We start from the raw sequence: 19,350 nt of genomic DNA on the forward strand, positions 1-19,350 counted from the left end.
TGGGCTTCCAAATATCACTTTGCCAATTCCACAAGAACTATCTTAGTGAAAGGCTTCTTGAGGGGAATGCTGTAACTCTGTGAGATGAATTCACAGAACACAAAGAAGTATCTCAGAAAGCTTCTTTCTCTTTGTTATCGGAGGATATTTCCTTTGGCTCTATAGTCTTAAAAGAGATCCGAAATATCTGTTCTGAGATTCCACATAAATAAGGCTAGCAAAGAGATCCACGAAATACAGATGTAACTCTGTGAGATGAATTAACAGAACACTAAGCAGATTCTCAGAAAGCTTCTTTCCAGATTTCATCTGAGGATATTTCCTTTTTCACCATAGCCCTCTTAGGGCTTCCAAATATCACTTTGCCATTTCCACAAGAACTGTCTTAGTGAAAGGCTTCTTGAGGGGAAAGCTGTAACTCTGTGAGATGATTTCACAGAACACAAAGAAGTTTCTCAGAAAGCTTCTTTCTCTTTGTTATCGGAGGATATTTCCTTTGGCCCTATAGTCTTCAAAGGGATCCGAAATATCTGTTCTCAGATTCCACAGAAATAAGGCTAGCAAAGAGATCCAAGAAATACAGAGGTAACTCTGTGAGATGAAATAACAGAACACTAAGCAGTTTCTCAGAAAGCTTCTTTCCAGATTTCATCTGAGGATATTTCCTTTTTCACCATAGCCCTCTAGGGGCTTCCAAATATCACTTTGCCAATTCCACAAAAACTGTCTTAGCGAAAGGCTTCTTGAATGGAAAGCTGTAACTCTGTGAGCTGATTTCACAGAACACAAAGAAGTTTCTCAGAAAGCTTCATTCTCTTTGTTATCGGCGATATTTCCTTTGGCCCTATAGTCTTCAAAGGGATCCGAAATATCTGTTCTGAGATTCCACAGAAATAAGGCTAGCAAAGAGATCCACGAAATACAGATGTAACTCTGTGAGATGAATTAACAGAACACTAAGCAGTTTCCCTGAAAGCTTCTTTCCAGATTTCATTTGAGGATATTTCCTTTTTCACCATAGCCCTCTATGGGCTTCAAAATATCACTTTGCCAATTCCACAAGAACTGTCTTAGTGAAAGGCTTCTTGAGGGGAAAGCTGTATCTTTCTGAGATGATTTCACAGAACACAAAGAAGTTTCTCAGAAAGCTTCTTTCTCTTTGTTATCGGAGGATATTACTTTGGCCCTATAGTCTTCAAAGGGATCCGAAATATCTGTTCTCAGATTCCACAGAAATAAGGCTAGCAAAGAGATCCACGAAATACAGATATAACTCTGTGAGATGAATTAAGAGAACACTAAGCAGTTTCTCAGAAAGCTTCTTTCCAGATTTCATCTGAGGATATTTCCTTTTTCACCATACCCCTCTATGGGCTTCCAAATATCACTCTGCCAATTCCACAAGAACTGTCTTAGCGAAAGGCTTCTTGAGGGGAAAGCTGTAACTCTGTGAGATGATTTCACAGAACACAAAGAAGTTTCTCAGAAAGCTTCTTTCTCTTTGTTATCGGAGGATATTTCCTTTGGCCCTATAGTCTTCAAAGGGATCCGAAATATCTGTTCTCAGATTCCACAGAAATAAGGCTAGCAAAGAGATCCACGAAATACAGATGTAACTCTGTGAGATGAATTAACAGAACACTAAGCAGTTTCTCAGAAAGCTTCTTTCCAGATTTCATCTGAGGATATTTCCTTTTTCACCATAGCCCTCTAGGGGCTTCCAAATATCACTTTGCCAATTCCACAAGAACTGTCTTAGTGAAAGCCTTCTTGAGGGGAAAGCTGTAACTTTCTGAGATGCTTTCACAGAACACAAAGAAGTTTCTCAGAAAGCTTCTTTCTCTTTGTTATCGGAGGATATTACTTTGGCCCTATAGTCTTCAAAGGTATCCGAAATATCTGTTCTCAGATTCCACAGAAATAAGGCTAGCAAAGAGATCCACGAAATACAGATGTAACTCTGTGAGATGAATTAACAGAACACTAAGCAGTTTCTCAGAAAGCTTCTTTACAGATTTCATCTGAGGATATTTTCTTTTTCACCATACCCCTCTATGGGCTTCCAAATATCACTTTTCCAATTCCACAAGAACTGTCTTAGCGAAAGGCTTCTTGAGGGGAAAGCTGTAACTCTGTGAGATGATTTCACAGAACAAGAAGAAGTTTCTCAGAAAGCTTCTTTCTCTTTGTTATCGGAGGATATTTCCTTTGGCCCTATAGTCTTCAAAGGGATCCGAAATATCTGTTCTCAGATTCCACAGAAATAAGGCTAGCAAAGAGTTCCACGAAATACAGATGTAACTCTGTGAGATGAATTAACAGAACACTAAGCAGTTTCTCAGAAAGCTTCTTTCCAGATTTCATCTGAGGATATTTCCTTTTTCACAATAGCCCTCTAGGCGCTTCCAAATATCACTTTGCCAATTCCACAAGAACTGTCTTAGCGAAAGGCTTCTTGAGGGGAAAGCTGTAACTCTGTGAGATGATTTCACAGAACACAAAGAAGTTTCTCAGAAAACTTCTTTCTCTTTGGTATCGGAGGATATTTCCTTTGTCCCTATATTCTTCAAAGGTATCCGAAATATCTGTTCTCAGATTCCACAGAAATAAGGCTAGGAAAGAGATCCACGAAATACAGGTGTAACTCTGTGAGATGACTTAACAGAACACTAAGCAGTTTCTCAGAAAGCTTCTTTCCAGATTTCATCTGAGGATATTTCCTTTTTCACCATAGCCCTCTATGGGCTTCCAAATATCACTTTGCCAATTCCACAAGAACTGTCTTTGTGAAAGGCTTCTTGAGGGGAAAGCTGTAACCCTGTGAGATGATTTCACAGAACACAAAGAAGTTTTTCAGAAAGCTTCTTTCTCTTTGTTATCGGAGGATATTTCTTTGGCCCTATAGTCTTCAAAGGGATCCGAAATATCTGTTCTCAGATTCCACAGAAATAAGGCTAGGAAAGAGATCCACGACATACAGATGTAACTCTGTGAGATGAATTAACAGTACACTAAGCAGTTTCTCAGAAAGCTTCTTTCCAGATTTCATCTAAGGATATTTCCTTTTTCACCATAGCCCTCTAAGGGCTTCCAAATATCACTTTTCCAATTCCAGAAAAACTGTCTTAGCGAAAGGCTTCTTGAGGGGAATGCTGTAACTCTGTGAGATGATTTCACAGAACACAAAGAAGTTTCTCAGAAAGCTTCTTTCTCTTTGTTATCGGAGGATATTTCCTTTGTCCCTATATTCTTCAAAGGTATCCGAAATATCTGTTCTCAGTTTCCACAGAAATAAGGCTAGCAAAGAGATCCACGAAATACAGATGTAACTCTGTGAGATGAATTAACAGTACACTAAGCAGTTTCTCAGAAAGCTTCTTTCCAGATTTCGTCTGAGGATATTTCCTTTTTCACCGTAGCCCACTAAGGACTTCCAAATATCACTTTGCCAATTCCACAAGAACTGTCTTAGCGAAAGGCTTCTTGAGGGGAAAGCTGTAACTCTGTGAGATGTTTTCACAGAACACAAAGAAGTTTCTCAGAATGCTTCTTTCTCTTTGTTATCGGAGGATATTTCCTTTGGCCCTGTAGTCTTCAAAGGGATCGGAAATATCTGTTCTCAGGTTCCACAGAAATAATTCCAGCAAAGAGATCCAGGGAATACAGATGTAACTCTGTGAGATGAATTAACAGAACACTAAGCAGTTTCTCAGAAAGCTTCTTTCCAGATTTCATCTGAGGATATTTCCTTTTTCACCATAGCCCTCTAGGGGCTTCCAAATATTACTTTGCCAATTCCACAAGAACTGTCTTAGCGAAAGGCTTCTTGAGGGGAAAGCTGTAACTCTGTGAGATGATTTCACAGAACAAAAAGAAGTTTCTCAGAAAGCTTCTTTCTCTTTGTTATCGGAGGATATTTCCTTTGGCCCTATAGTCTTCAAAGGGATCCGAAATATCTGTTCTCAGATTCCACAGAAATAAGGCTAGCAAACATATCCACGAAATACAGATGTAACTCTGTGAGATGAAATAACAGAACACTAAGCAGTTTCTCAGAAAGCTTCTTTCCAGATTTCATCTGAGGATATTTCCTTTTTCACCATAGCCCTCTAGGGGCTTCCAAATATTACTTTGCCAATTCCACAAGAACTGCCTTAGCGAAAGGCTTCTTGAGGGGAAAGCTGTAACTCTGTGAGATGATTTCACAGAACAAAAAGAAGTTTCTCAGAAAGCTTCTTTCTCTTTGTTATCGGAGGATATTTCCTTTGGCCCTATAGTCTTCAAAGGGATCCGAAATATCTGTTTTCAGATTCCACACAAATAAGGCTAGCAAAGAGATCCACGAAATACAGATGTAACTCTGTGAGATGAATTAACAGTACACTAAGCAGTTTCTCAGGAAGCTTCTTTCCAGATGTCATCTGAGGATATTTCCTTTTTCACCATAAAACTCTATGGGATTCCAAATATCACTTTGCCAATTCCACAAGAACTGTCTTAGCGAAAGGCTTCTTTAGGGGAAAGCTGTAACTCTGTGAGATGATTTCACAGAACACAAAGAAGTTTCTCAGAAATCTTCTTTCTCTTTGTTATCGGAGGATATTTCCTTTGGCCCTAGAGTCTTGAAAGGTATCCGAAATATCTGTTCTCAGATTCCACAGAAATAAGGCTAGCAAAGAGTTCCACGAAATACAGATGTAACTCTGTGAGATGAATTAACAGAACACTAAGCAGTTTCTCAGAAAGCTTCTTTCCAGATTTCATCTGAGGATATTTCCTTTTTCACAATAGCCCTCTAGGCGCTTCCAAATATCACTTTGCCAATTCCACAAGAACTGTCTTAGCGAAAGGCTTCTTGAGGGGAAAGCTGTAACTCTGTGAGATGATTTCACAGAACACAAAGAAGTTTCTCAGAAAACTTCTTTCTCTTTGGTATCGGAGGATATTTCCTTTGTCCCTATATTCTTCAAAGGTATCCGAAATATCTGTTCTCAGATTCCACAGAAATAAGGCTAGCAAAGAGATCCACGAAATACAGGTGTAACTCTGTGAGATGACTTAACAGAACACTAAGCAGTTTCTCAGAAAGCTTCTTTCCAGATTTCATCTGAGGATATTTCCTTTTTCACCATAGCCCTCTATGGGCTTCCAAATATCACTTTGCCAATTCCACAAGAACTGTCTTTGTGAAAGGCTTCTTGAGGGGAAAGCTGTAACCCTGTGAGATGATTTCACAGAACACAAAGAAGTTTTTCAGAAAGCTTCTTTCTCTTTGTTATCGGAGGATATTTCTTTGGCCCTATAGTCTTCAAAGGGATCCGAAATATCTGTTCTCAGATTCCACAGAAATAAGGCTAGGAAAGAGATCCACGACATACAGATGTAACTCTGTGAGATGAATTAACAGTACACTAAGCAGTTTCTCAGAAAGCTTCTTTCCAGATTTCATCTGAGGATATTTCCTTTTTCACCATAGCCCTCTAAGGGCTTCCAAATATCACTTTTCCAATTCCAGAAAAACTGTCTTAGCGAAAGGCTTCTTGAGGGGAATGCTGTAACTCTGTGAGATGATTTCACAGAACACAAAGAAGTTTCTCAGAAAGCTTCTTTCTCTTTGTTATCGGAGGATATTTCCTTTGTCCCTATATTCTTCAAAGGTATCTGAAATATCTGTTCTCAGTTTCCACAGAAATAAGGCTAGCAAAGAGATCCACGAAATACAGATGTAACTCTGTGAGATGAATTAACAGTACACTAAGCAGTTTCTCAGAAAGCTTCTTTCCAGATTTCGTCTGAGGATATTTCCTTTTTCACCGTAGCCCACTAAGGACTTCCAAATATCACTTTGCCAATTCCACAAGAACTGTCTTAGCGAAAGGCTTCTTGAGGGGAAAGCTGTAACTCTGTGAGATGATTTCACAGAACACAAAGAAGTTTCTCAGAAAGCTTCTTTCTCTTTGTTATCGGAGGATATTTCCTTTGGCCCTATAGTCTTCAAAGGGATCGGAAATATCTGTTCTCAGGTTCCACAGAAATAATTCCAGCAAAGAGATCCAGGAAATACAGATGTAACTCTGTGAGATGAATTAACAGAACACTAAGCAGTTTCTCAGAAAGCTTCTTTCCAGATTTCATCTGAGGATATTTCCTTTTTCACCATAGCCCTCTAGGGGCTTCCAAATATTACTTTGCCAATTCCACAAGAACTGTCTTAGCGAAAGGCTTCTTGAGGGGAAAGCTGTAACTCTGTGAGATGATTTCACAGAACAAAAAGAAGTTTCTCAGAAAGCTTCTTTCTCTTTGTTATCGGAGGATATTTCCTTTGGCCCTATAGTCTTCAAAGGGATCCGAAATATCTGTTCTCAGATTCCACAGAAATAAGGCTAGGAAACAGATCCACGAAATGCAGATGTAACTCTGTGAGATGAAATAACAGAACACTAAGCAGTTTCTCAGAAAGCTTCTTTCCAGATTTCATCTGAGGATATTTCCTTTTTCACCATAGCCCTCTAGGGGCTTCCAAATATTACTTTGCCAATTCCACAAGAACTGCCTTAGCGAAAGGCTTCTTGAGGGGAAAGCTGTAACTCTGTGAGATGATTTCACAGAACAAAAAGAAGTTTCTCAGAAAGCTTCTTTCTCTTTGTTATCGGAGGATATTTCCTTTGGCCCTATAGTCTTCAAAGGGATCCGAAATATCTGTTTTCAGATTCCACACAAATAAGGCTAGCAAAGAGATCCACGAAATACAGATGTAACTCTGTGAGATGAATTAACAGTACACTAAGCAGTTTCTCAGGAAGCTTCTTTCCAGATGTCATCTGAGGATATTTCCTTTTTCACCATAAAACTCTATGGGATTCCAAATATCACTTTGCCAATTCCACAAGAACTGTCTTAGCGAAAGGCTTCTTTAGGGGAAAGCTGTAACTCTGTGAGATGATTTCACAGAACACAAAGAAGTTTCTCAGAAATCTTCTTTCTCTTTGTTATCGGAGGATATTTCCTTTGGCCCTATAGTCTTCAAAGGTATCCGAAATATCTGTTCTCAGATTCCACAGAAATAAGGCTAGCAAAGAGTTCCACGAAATACAGATGTAACTCTGTGAGATGAATTAACAGAACACTAAGCAGTTTCTCAGAAAGCTTCTTTCCAGATTTCATCTGAGGATATTTCCTTTTTCACAATAGCCCTCTAGGCGCTTCCAAATATCACTTTGCCAATTCCACAAGAACTGTCTTAGCGAAAGGCTTCTTGAGGGGAAAGCTGTAACTCTGTGAGATGATTTCACAGAACACAAAGAAGTTTCTCAGAAAACTTCTTTCTCTTTGGTATCGGAGGATATTTCCTTTGTCCCTATATTCTTCAAAGGTATCCGAAATATCTGTTCTCAGATTCCACAGAAATAAGGCTAGCAAAGAGATCCACGAAATACAGGTGTAACTCTGTGAGATGACTTAACAGAACACTAAGCAGTTTCTCAGAAAGCTTCTTTCCAGATTTCATCTGAGGATATTTCCTTTTTCACCATAGCCCTCTATGGGCTTCCAAATATCACTTTGCCAATTCCACAAGAACTGTCTTTGTGAAAGGCTTCTTGAGGGGAATGCTGTAACCCTGTGAGATGATTTCACAGAACACAAAGAAGTTTTTCAGAAAGCTTCTTTCTCTTTGTTATCGGAGGATATTTCTTTGGCCCTATAGTCTTCAAAGGGATCCGAAATATCTGTTCTCAGATTCCACAGAAATAAGGCTAGGAAAGAGATCCACGACATACAGATGTAACTCTGTGAGATGAATTAACAGTACACTAAGCAGTTTCTCAGAAAGCTTCTTTCCAGATTTCATCTGAGGATATTTCCTTTTTCACCATAGCCCTCTAAGGGCTTCCAAATATCACTTTTACAATTCCAGAAAAACTGTCTTAGCGAAAGGCTTCTTGAGGGGAAAGCTGTAACTCTGTGCGATGATTTCACAGAACACAAAGACGTTTCTCAGAGAGTTTGTTTCTCTTTGTTATCGGAGGATATTTCCTTTGTCCCTGTAGTCTTCAAAGGGATCCGAAATATCTGTTCTCAGATTCCACAGAAATAAGACTAGCAAAGATCTCCACGAAATACAGATGTAACTCTGTCAGATGAAATAACAGAACACTAAGCAGTTTCTCAGAAAGCTTCTTTCCAGATTTCATCTGAGGATATTTCCTTTTTCAACCTAGCCCTCTATGGGCTTCCAAATATCACTTTGCCAATTCCACAAGATCTGTCTTAGCGAAAGACTTCTTGAGGGGAAAGCTGTAACTCTGTGAGATGATTTCACAGAACACAAAGAAGTTTCTCAGAATGCTTCATTCTCTTTGTTATCGGAGGATATTTCCTTTGGCCCTATAGTCTTCAAAGGGATCCGAAATATCTGTTCTCAGATTCCACAGAAATAAGGCTAGCAAAGAGATCCACGAAATACAGATGTAACTCTGTGAGATGTATTAACAGAACACTAAGTAGTTTCTCAGAAAGCTTCTTTCCAGATTTCATCGGAGGATATTTCCTTTTTCACCCTAGCCCTCTATGGGCTTCCAAATATCACTTTGCCAATTCCACCAGAACTGTCTTAGCGAAAGGCTTCTTGCGGGGAAAGCTGTAACTCTGTGAGATGATTTCACAGAACACAAAGAAGTTTCTCAGAAAGCTTCTTTCTCTTTGTTATCGGAGGATATTTCCTTTGGCCCTATAGTCTTCAAAGGGATCCGAAATATCTGTTCTCAGATTCCACAGAAATAAGGCTAGCAAAGAGATCCACGAAATACAGATGTAACTCGGTGAGATGAAATAACAGAACACTAAGCAGTTTCTCAGAAAGCTTCTTTCCAGATTTCATCATAGGATATTTCCTTTTTCAACATAGCCCTCTATGGGCTTCCAAATATCACTTTGCCAATTCCACAAGAACTGTCTTAGCGAAAGGCTTCTTAAGGGGAAAGCTGTAACTCTGTGAGATGATTTCACAGAAAACAAAGAAGTTTCTCAGAAAGCTTCTTTCTCTTTGTTATCGGAGGATATTTCCTTTGGCCCTATAGTCTTCAAAGGGATCCGAAATATCTGTTCTCAGATTCCACAGAAATAAGGCTAGCAAAGAGATCGACGAAATACAGATGTAACTCTGTTAGATGAATTAACAGAACACTAAGCAGTTTCTCTGAAAGATTCTTTCCAGATTTCATCTGAGGATATTTCCTTTTTCACCATAGCCCTCTAAGGGCTTCCAAATATCACTTTGCCAATTCCAGAAAAACTGTCTTAGCGAAAGGCTTCTTGAGGGGAATGCTGTAACTCTGTGAGATGATTTCACAGAACACAAAGAAGTTTCTCAGAAAGCTTCTTTCTCTTTGTTATCGGAGGATATTTCCTTTGTCCCTATATTCTTCAAAGGTATACGAAATATCTGTTCTCAGTTTCCACAGAAATAAGGCTAGCAAAGAGATCCACGAAATACAGATGTAACTCTGTGAGATGAATTAACAGTACACTAAGCAGTTTCTCAGAAAGCTTCTTTCCAGATTTCGTCTGAGGATATTTCCTTTTTCACCGTAGCCCACTAAGGACTTCCAAATATCACTTTGCCAATTCCACAAGAACTGTCTTAGCGAAAGGCTTCTTGAGGGGAAAGCTGTAACTCTGTGAGATGATTTCACAGAACACAAAGAAGTTTCTCAGAAAGCTTCTTTCTCTTTGTTATCGGAGGATATTTCCTTTGGCCCTATAGTCTTCAAAGGGATCGGAAATATCTGTTCTCAGGTTCCACAGAAATAATTCCAGCAAAGAGATCCACGAAATACAGATGTAACTCTGTGAGATGAATTAACAGAACACTAAGCAGTTTCTCAGAAAGCTTCTTTCCAGATTTCATCTGAGGATATTTCCTTTTTCACCATAGCCCTCTAGGGGCTTCCAAATATTACTTTGCCAATTCCACAAGAACTGTCTTAGCGAAAGGCTTCTTGAGGGGAAAGCTGTAACTCTGTGAGATGATTTCACAGAACAAAAAGAAGTTTCTCAGAAAGCTTCTTTCTCTTTGTTATCGGAGGATATTTCCTTTGGCCCTATAGTCTTCAAAGGGATCCGAAATATCTGTTCTCAGATTCCACAGAAATAAGGCTAGCAAACAGATCCACGAAATACAGATGTAACTCTGTGAGATGAAATAACAGAACACTAAGCAGTTTCTCAGAAAGCTTCTTTCCAGATTTCATCTGAGGATATTTCCTTTTTCACCATAGCCCTCTAGGGGCTTCCAAATATTACTTTGCCAATTCCACAAGAACTGCCTTAGCGAAAGGCTTCTTGAGGGGAAAGCTGTAACTCTGTGAGATGATTTCACAGAACAAAAAGAAGTTTCTCAGAAAGCTTCTTTCTCTTTGTTATCGGAGGATATTTCCTTTGGCCCTATAGTCTTCAATGGGATCCGAAATATCTGTTTTCAGATTCCACACAAATAAGGCTAGCAAAGAGATCCACGAAATACAGATGTAACTCTGTGAGATGAATTAACAGTACACTAAGCAGTTTCTCAGGAAGCTTCTTTCCAGATGTCATCTGAGGATATTTCCTTTTTCACCATAAAACTCTATGGGATTCCAAATATCACTTTGCCAATTCCAAAAGAACTGTCTTAGCGAAAGGCTTCTTTAGGGGAAAGCTGTAACTCTGTGAGATGATTTCACAGAACACAAAGAAGTTTCTCAGAAATCTTCTTTCTCTTTGTTATCGGAGGATATTTCCTTTGGCCCTATAGTCTTCAAAGGTATCCGAAATATCTGTTCTCAGATTCCACAGAAATAAGGCTAGCAAAGAGTTCCACGAAATACAGATGTAACTCTGTGAGATGAATTAACAGAACACTAAGCAGTTTCTCAGAAAGCTTCTTTCCAGATTTCATCTGAGGATATTTCCTTTTTCACAATAGCCCTCTAGGCGCTTCCAAATATCACTTTGCCAATTCCACAAGAACTGTCTTAGCGAAAGGCTTCTTGAGGGGAAAGCTGTAACTCTGTGAGATGATTTCACAGAACACAAAGAAGTTTCTCAGAAAACTTCTTTCTCTTTGGTATCGGAGGATATTTCCTTTGTCCCTATATTCTTCAAAGGTATCCGAAATATCTGTTCTCAGATTCCACAGAAATAAGGCTAGCAAAGAGATCCACGAAATACAGGTGTAACTCTGTGAGATGACTTAACAGAACACTAAGCAGTTTCTCAGAAAGCTTCTTTCCAGATTTCATCTGAGGATATTTCCTTTTTCACCATAGCCCTCTATGGGCTTCCAAATATCACTTTGCCAATTCCACAAGAACTGTCTTTGTGAAAGGCTTCTTGAGGGGAAAGCTGTAACCCTGTGAGATGATTTCACAGAACACAAAGAAGTTTTTCAGAAAGCTTCTTTCTCTTTGTTATCGGAGGATATTTCTTTGGCCCTATAGTCTTCAAAGGGATCCGAAATATCTGTTCTCAGATTCCACAGAAATAAGGCTAGCAAAGAGTTCCACGAAATACAGATGTAACTCTGTGAGATGAATTAACAGAACACTAAGCAGTTTCTCAGAAAGCTTCTTTCCAGATTTCATCTGAGGATATTTCCTTTTTCACAATAGCCCTCTAGGCGCTTCCAAATATCACTTTGCCAATTCCACAAGAACTGTCTTAGCGAAAGGCTTCTTGAGGGGAAAGCTGTAACTCTGTGAGATGATTTCACAGAACACAAAGAAGTTTCTCAGAAAACTTCTTTCTCTTTGGTATCGGAGGATATTTCCTTTGTCCCTATATTCTTCAAAGGTATCCGAAATATCTGTTCTCAGATTCCACAGAAATAAGGCTAGCAAAGAGATCCACGAAATACAGGTGTAACTCTGTGAGATGACTTAACAGAACACTAAGCAGTTTCTCAGAAAGCTTCTTTCCAGATTTCATCTGAGGATATTTCCTTTTTCACCATAGCCCTCTATGGGCTTCCAAATATCACTTTGCCAATTCCACAAGAACTGTCTTTGTGAAAGGCTTCTTGAGGGGAAAGCTGTAACCCTGTGAGATGATTTCACAGAACACAAAGAAGTTTTTCAGAAAGCTTCTTTCTCTTTGTTATCGGAGGATATTTCTTTGGCCCTATAGTCTTCAAAGGGATCCGAAATATCTGTTCTCAGATTCCACAGAAATAAGGCTAGGAAAGAGATCCACGACATACAGATGTAACTCTGTGAGATGAATTAACAGTACACTAAGCAGTTTCTCAGAAAGCTTCTTTCCAGATTTCATCTGAGGATATTTCCTTTTTCACCATAGCCCTCTAAGGGCTTCCAAATATCACTTTTACAATTCCAGAAAAACTGTCTTAGCGAAAGGCTTCTTGAGGGGAAAGCTGTAACTCTGTGCGATGATTTCACAGAACACAAAGACGTTTCTCAGAGAGTTTGTTTCTCTTTGTTATCGGAGGATATTTCCTTTGTCCCTGTAGTCTTCAAAGGGATCCGAAATATCTGTTCTCAGATTCCACAGAAATAAGACTAGCAAAGATCTCCACGAAATACAGATGTAACTCTGTCAGATGAAATAACAGAACACTAAGCAGTTTCTCAGAAAGCTTCTTTCCAGATTTCATCTGAGGATATTTCCTTTTTCAACATAGCCCTCTATGGGCTTCCAAATATCACTTTGCCAATTCCACAAGAACTGTCTTAGCGAAAGACTTCTTGAGGGGAAAGCTGTAACTCTGTGAGATGATTTCACAGAAAACAAAGAAGTTTCTCAGAAAGCTTCTTTCTCTTTGTTATCGGAGGATATTTCCTTTGGCCCTATAGTCTTCAAAGGGATCCGAAATATCTGTTCTCAGATTCCACAGAAATAAGGCTAGCAAAGAGATCCACGAAATACAGATGTAACTCTGTTAGATGAATTAACAGAACACTAAGAAGTTTCTCTGAAAGATTCTTTCCAGATTTCATCTGAGGATATTTCCTTTTTCACCATAGGCCTCTATGGGCTTACCAATATCACTTTGCCAATTCCACAAGAACTGTCTTAGCGAAAGGCTTCTTGAGGGGAAAGCTGTAACTCTGTGAGATGATTTCTCAGAACACAAAGAAGTTTCTCAGAAAGCTTCTTTCTCTTTGTTATCGGAGGATACTTCCTTTGGCCCTATAGTCTTCAAAGGGATCCGAAATATCTGTTCTCAGATTCCACAGAAATAAGGCTAGCAAAGAGATCCACGAAATACAGATGTAACTCTGTGAGATGAATTAACAGAACACTAAGCAGTTTCTCAGAAAGCTTCTTTCCAGATTTCATCTGAGGATATTTCCTTTTTCACCATAGCCCTCTAGGGGCTTCCAAATATCACTTTGCCAATTCCACAAGAACTGTCTTAGCGAAAGGCTTCTTGAAGGGAAAGCTGTAACTCTGTGAGCTGATTTCACAGAACACAAAGAAGTTTTTCAGAAAGCTTCTTTCTCTTTGTTATCAGAGGATATTTCCTTTGGCCGTATAGTCTTCAAAGGGATCCGAAATATCTGTTCTCAGATTCCACAGAAATAAGGCTGGCAAAGAGATCCACGAAATACAGATGTAACTCTGTGAGATGAACTAACGGAACACTAAGCAGTTTCCCAGAAAGCTTCTTTCCAGATTTCATCTGAGGATATTTCCTTTTTCACCATAGCCCTCTATGGGCTTCCAAATATCACTTTACCAATTCCACAAGAACTGTCTTAGTGAAAGGTTTCTTGAGGGGAAAGCTGTAACTTTCTGAGATGATTTCACAGAACACAAAGAAGTTTCTCAGAAAGCTTCTTTCTCTTTGTTATCGGAGGATATTACTTTGGCCCTATAGTCTTGAAAGGGATCCGAAATATCTGTTCTCAGATTCCACAGCAATAAGGCTAGCAAAGAGATCCACGAAATACAGGTGAAACTCTGTGAGATGAATTAACAGAACAATAAGCAGTTTCTCAGAAAGCTTCTTTCCAGATTTCATCTGAGGATATTTCCTTTTTCACCATACCCCTCTATGGGCTTCCAAATATCACTTTGCCAATTCCACAAGAACTGTCTTAGCGAAAGGCTTCTTGAGGGGAAAGCTGTAACTCTGTGAGATGATTTCACAGAACACAAAGAAGTTTCTCAGAAAGCTTCTTTCTCTTTGTTATCGGAGGATATTTCCTTTGGCCCTATAGTCTTCAAAGGGATCCGAAATATCTGTTTTCAGATTCCACACAAATAAGGCTAGCAAAGAGATCCACGAAATACAGATGTAACTCTGTGAGATGAATTAACAGAACACTAAGCAGTTTCTCAGGAAGCTTCTTTCCAGATGTCATCTGAGGATATTTCCTTTTTCACCATAAAACTCTATGGGATTCCAAATATCACTTTGCCAATTCCACAAGAACTGTCTTAGCGAAAGGCTTCTTTAGGGGAAAGCTGTAACTCTGTGAGATGATTTCACAGAACACAAAGAAGTTTCTCAGAAAGCTTCTTTCTCTTTGTTATCGGAGGATATTTCCTTTGGCCCTATAGTCTTCAAAGGTATCCGAAATATCTGTTCTCAGATTCCACAGAAATAAGGCTAGCAAAGAGTTCCACGAAATACAGATGTAACTCTGTGAGATGAATTAACAGAACACTAAGCAGTTTCTCAGAAAGCTTCTTTCCAGATTTCATCTGAGGATATTTCCTTTTTCACAATATCCCTCTAGGCGCTTCCAAATATCACTTTGCCAATTCCACAAGAACTGTCTTAGCGAAAGGCTTCTTGAGGGGAAAGCTGTAACTCTGTGAGATGATTTCACAGAACACAAAGAAGTTTCTCAGAAAACTTCTTTCTCTTTGGTATCGGAGGATATTTCCTTTGTCCCTATATTCTTCAAAGGTATCCGAAATATCTGTTCTCAGATTCCACAGAAATAAGGCTAGCAAAGAGATCCACGAAATACAGGTGTAACTCTGTGAGATGACTTAACAGAACACTAAGCAGTTTCTCAGAAAGCTTCTTTCCAGATTTCATCTGAGGATATTTCCTTTTTCACCATAGCCCTCTATGGGCTTCCAAATATCACTTTGCCAATTCCACAAGAACTGTCTTTGTGAAAGGCTTCTTGAGGGGAAAACTGTAACACTGTGAGATGATTTCACAGAACACAAAGAAGTTTTTCAGAAAGCTTCTTTCTCTTTGTTATCGGAGGATATTTCTTTGGCCCTATAGTCTTCAAAGGTATCCGAAATATCTGTTCTCAGATTCCACAGAAATAAGGCTAGGAAAGAGATCCACGACATACAGATGTAACTCTGTGAGATGAATTAACAGTACACTAAGCAGTTTCTCAGAAAGCTTCTTTCCAGATTTCATCTGAGGATATTTCCTTTTTCACCATAGCCCTCTAAGGGCTTCCAAATATCACTTTTCCAATTCCAGAAAAACTGTCTTAGCGAAAGGCTTCTTGAGGGGAATGCTGTAACTCTGTGAGATGATTTCACAGAACACAAAGAAGTTTCTCAGAAAGCTTCTTTCTCTTTGTTATCGGAGGATATTTCCTTTGTCCCTATATTCTTCAAAGGTATACGAAATATCTGTTCTCAGTTTCCACAGAAATAAGGCTAGCAAAGAGATCCACGAAATACAGATGTAACTCTGTGAGATGAATTAACAGTACACTAAGCAGTTTCTCAGAAAGCTTCTTTCCAGATTTCGTCTGAGGATATTTCCTTTTTCACCGTAGCCCACTAAGGACTTCCAAATATCACTTTGCCAATTCCACAAGAACTGTCTTAGCGAAAGGCTTCTTGAGGGGAAAGCTGTAACTCTGTGAGATGATTTCACAGAACACAAAGAAGTTTCTCAGAAAGCTTCTTTCTCTTTGTTATCGGAGGATATTTCCTTTGGCCCTATAGTCTTCAAAGGGATCGGAAATATCTGTTCTCAGGTTCCACAGAAATAATTCCAGCAAAGAGATCCACGAAATACAGATGTAACTCTGTGAGATGAATTAACAGAACACTAAGCAGTTTCTCAGAAAGCTTCTTTCCAGATTTCATCTGAGGATATTTCCTTTTTCACCATAGCCCTCTAGGGGCTTCCAAATATTACTTTGCCAATTCCACAAGAACTGTCTTAGCGAAAGGCTTCTTGAGGGGAAAGCTGTAACTCTGTGAGATGATTTCACAGAACAAAAAGAAGTTTCTCAGAAAGCTTCTTTCTCTTTGTTATCGGAGGATATTTCCTTTGGCCCTATAGTCTTCAAAGGGATCCGAAATATCTGTTCTCAGATTCCACAGAAATAAGGCTAGCAAACAGATCCACGAAATACAGATGTAACTCTGTGAGATGAAATAACAGAACACTAAGCAGTTTCTCAGAAAGCTTCTTTCCAGATTTCATCTGAGGATATTTCCTTTTTCACCATAGCCCTCTAGGGGCTTCCAAATATTACTTTGCCAATTCCACAAGAACTGCCTTAGCGAAAGGCTTCTTGAGGGGAAAGCTGTAACTCTGTGAGATGATTTCACAGAACAAAAAGAAGTTTCTCAGAAAGCTTCTTTCTCTTTGTTATCGGAGGATATTTCCTTTGGCCCTATAGTCTTCAATGGGATCCGAAATATCTGTTTTCAGATTCCACACAAATAAGGCTAGCAAAGAGATCCACGAAATACAGATGTAACTCTGTGAGATGAATTAACAGTACACTAAGCAGTTTCTCAGGAAGCTTCTTTCCAGATGTCATCTGAGGATATTTCCTTTTTCACCATAAAACTCTATGGGATTCCAAATATCACTTTGCCAATTCCACAAGAACTGTCTTAGCGAAAGGCTTCTTTAGGGGAAAGCTGTAACTCTGTGAGATGATTTCACAGAACACAAAGAAGTTTCTCAGAAATCTTCTTTCTCTTTGTTATCGGAGGATATTTCCTTTGGCCCTATAGTCTTCAAAGGTATCCGAAATATCTGTTCTCAGATTCCACAGAAATAAGGCTAGCAAAGAGTTCCACGAAATACAGATGTAACTCTGTGAGATGAATTAACAGAACACTAAGCAGTTTCTCAGAAAGCTTCTTTCCAGATTTCATCTGAGGATATTTCCTTTTTCACAATAGCCCTCTAGGCGCTTCCAAATATCACTTTGCCAATTCCACAAGAACTGTCTTAGCGAAAGGCTTCTTGAGGGGAAAGCTGTAACTCTGTGAGATGATTTCACAGAACACAAAGAAGTTTCTCAGAAAACTTCTTTCTCTTTGGTATCGGAGGATATTTCCTTTGTCCCTATATTCTTCAAAGGTATCCGAAATATCTGTTCTCAGATTCCACAGAAATAAGGCTAGCAAAGAGATACACGAAATACAGGTGTAACTCTGTGAGATGACTTAACAGAACACTAAGCAGTTTCTCAGAAAGCTTCTTTCCAGATTTCATCTGAGGATATTTCCTTTTTCACCATAGCCCTCTATGGGCTTCCAAATATCACTTTGCCAATTCCACAAGAACTGTCTTTGTGAAAGGCTTCTTGAGGGGAAAGCTGTAACCCTGTGAGATGATTTCACAGAACACAAAGAAGTTTTTCAGAAAGCTTCTTTCTCTTTGTTATCGGAGGATATTTCTTTGGCCCTATAGTCTTCAAAGGGATCCGAAATATCTGTTCTCAGATTCCACAGAAATAAGGCTAGCAAAGAGTTCCACGAAATACAGATGTAACTCTGTGAGATGAATTAACAGAACACTAAGCAGTTTCTCAGAAAGCTTCTTTCCAGATTTCATCAGAGGATATTTCCTTTTTCACAATAGCCCTCTAGGCGCTTCCAAATATCACTTTGCCAATTCCACAAGAACTGTCTTAGCGAAAGGCTTCTTGAGGGGAAAGCTGTAACTCTGTGAGATGATTTCACAGAACACAAAGAAGTTTCTCAGAAAACTTCTTTCTCTTTGGTATCGGAGGATATTTCCTTTGTCCCTATATTCTTCAAAGGTATCCGAAATATCTGTTCTCAGATTCCACAGAAATAAGGCTAGCAAAGAGATCCACGAAATACAGGTGTAACTCTGTGAGATGACTTAACAGAACACTAAGCAGTTTCTCAGAAAGCTTCTTTCCAGATTTCATCTGAGGATATTTCCTTTTTCACCATAGCCCTCTATGGGCTTCCAAATATCACTTTGCCAATTCCACAAGAACTGTCTTTGTGAAAGGCTTCTTGAGGGGAAAGCTGTAACCCTGTGAGATGATTTCACAGAACACAAAGAAGTTTTTCAGAAAGCTTCTTTCTCTTTGTTATCGGAGGATATTTCTTTGGCCCTATAGTCTTCAAAGGGATCCGAAATATCTGTTCTCAGATTCCACAGAAATAAGGCTAGGAAAGAGATCCACGACATACAGATGTAACTCTGTGAGATGAATTAACAGTACACTAAGCAGTTTCTCAGAAAGCTTCTTTCCAGATTTCATCTGAGGATATTTCCTTTTTCACCATAGCCCTCTAAAGGCTTCCAAATATCACTTTTACAATTCCAGAAAAACTGTCTTAGCGAAAGGCTTCTTGAGGGGAAAGCTGTAACTCTGTGCGATGATTTCACAGAACACAAAGACGTTTCTCAGAGAGTTTGTTTCTCTTTGTTATCGGAGGATATTTCCTTTGTCCCTGTAGTCTTCAAAGGGATCCGAAATATCTGTTCTCAGATTCCACAGAAATAAGACTAGCAAAGATCTCCACGAAATACAGATGTAACTCTGTCAGATGAAATAACAGAACACTAAGCAGTTTCTCAGAAAGCTTCTTTCCAGATTTCATCTGAGGATATTTCCTTTTTCAACATAGCCCTCTATGGGCTTCCAAATATCACTTTGCCAATTCCACAAGAACTGTCTTAGCGAAAGACTTCTTGAGGGGAAAGCTGTAACTCTGTGAGATGATTTCACAGAAAACAAAGAAGTTTCTCAGAAAGCTTCTTTCTCTTCGTTATCGGAGGATATTTCCTTTGGCCCTATAGTCTTCAAAGGGATCCGAAATATCTGTTCTCAGATTCCACAGAAATAAGGCTAGCAAAGAGATCCACGAAATACAGATGTAACTCTGTTAGATGAATTAACAGAACACTAAGAAGTTTCTCTGAAAGATTCTTTCCAGATTTCATCTGAGGATATTTCCTTTTTCACCATAGGCCTCTATGGGCTTACCAATATCACTTTGCCAATTCCACAAGAACTGTCTTAGCGAAAGGCTTCTTGAGGGGAAAGCTGTAACTCTGTGAGATGATTTCTCAGAACACAAAGAAGTTTCTCAGAAAGCTTCTTTCTCTTTGTTATCGGAGGATACTTCCTT

Source organism: Macaca fascicularis, chromosome 5 (assembly GCF_037993035.2).
Source record: "Macaca fascicularis isolate 582-1 chromosome 5, T2T-MFA8v1.1".
Taxonomy (NCBI): domain Eukaryota; kingdom Metazoa; phylum Chordata; class Mammalia; order Primates; family Cercopithecidae; genus Macaca; species Macaca fascicularis.